A 1,581-nucleotide genomic window follows, 5' to 3' on the forward strand; every position below is an offset into this window, starting at 1 on the left:
CATTTATTAAGTCCAAGTAACTTCTGAGACTTCCTCTCCATGTAACCATCCCTTTGGTCAGTAAGCAAGAGGACCACTCATCTTGCTTTCCATGGTCTAGGATTTTGGGGTGACATTTCAAAACACGCCCAATGTGAGTCTCATGGGTACTCCCCAAGATCAAATCCCTGAAAGAACACATGGGATAAAGTCCATGATACTGGACAACAAATTTTTCAAACATTTGCAAGAAAATTTCAGTTAAATACAATTTGGGCATGTATTTGGAGTGTCATATACAAAATTTACTTTTTTAATTCTGGTACAGCTTTGATGGGAAAATACTAATTTGTAAGGCCACAACTTCTTCCACAAGATCCTATGACAATGAATTTCTAAAGGAAATTGAGAGCAAGCATATGAAATGCCACAATTGCTGTGTAAGGTGATAGAGGCCAAAAAAGCCAAGAAAAGTATGATGTTCTTGTGTTGTTTTAATTGTTCAATATGTTCTTTTATAATTATCTCTCTTTTGCAGAAATTTAGGAGGAGCTAACAATTAGTAATCATGGTGTTGAGGCTGATGACTGGCATACATGTGAGGCTTTCTTTTGGCATTGCCTCTTGGGGCAATAGGGTTTGGGAGGATTCCACTCATCATCTAGACATTCTTCTGCCATTCTCTTACTCATAGACAAATCTTTTTTTTCTCTCTGATCTTAGTGGCAAATTATCTTGAGAATGATTCTCTACTTTATGTGATGTCCTCAAAAAACACTTCATAAAGAGAAAATTCTCACCATTTAATGTCAGTAATGCCTTGTGATTCTTGAGTGTGATCTCAACTTCTCCAGCTACCATCTTATCAAACACAACTGACCTCAATCATTTGGCACTTTATGTACATGTCCACCATAACACAAGCTATCATGGTAGTGCTTAAAAGAAAAAATAAAGCATGCACCTATAATGTATAGAGCAACATAACAGTGCCATTATCACCAACAAATATTGAATTTAGTACTTGCCACATACACAACCTAACCGCCATGCTGCCTCTCTACTAGGACTCACTTTCTAGAATAATTACTTCTATTGTTTTAAATAAAAATATTTTAGTTGGTTTTCATTGTTAGCTGGAAAATTTAATATAAAACTTAGTGACCTAGTTCTGGTGCTAAAGTCTTACATCAGAAATGAACTTTGTATTAAGTATTTAGAAAAGAGGTGGGCTATTCCCTAGGGGATCAAAATCTCTATAGGTTCTATGAGTGACTGACCCTTCTATATATGTTAAGGTCTACAGAACTATTAATATGTTGTGATAGTCAAATGAAACATGATGTGAAATGATTCACATAAGTACCCTTATGTCTTTCTTTTGTGGCATTATGCTTGGTGGCAGGTTGCAACTTGCATTTTGTTAAACTCTATAAGAGTAGTGAGCTCTCACTGATCTTGACTTGGTCTTGGTGGCTTTGCGCCTTGGTTGAGGATGGTGATGTAACTTAGTTGTTTTAGGTTGAGATGTTGGTAGTTGTACTATAGTTTAGTCTATAAGGAGGTTGTGTACCAATATGAGTCCATCTCATGGTCTTCACT

Source organism: Selaginella moellendorffii, unplaced genomic scaffold (genome assembly GCF_000143415.4).
Source record: "Selaginella moellendorffii unplaced genomic scaffold, v1.0 SELMOscaffold_122, whole genome shotgun sequence".
In the NCBI taxonomy this organism is placed as follows: Eukaryota; Viridiplantae; Streptophyta; class Lycopodiopsida; order Selaginellales; family Selaginellaceae; genus Selaginella; species Selaginella moellendorffii.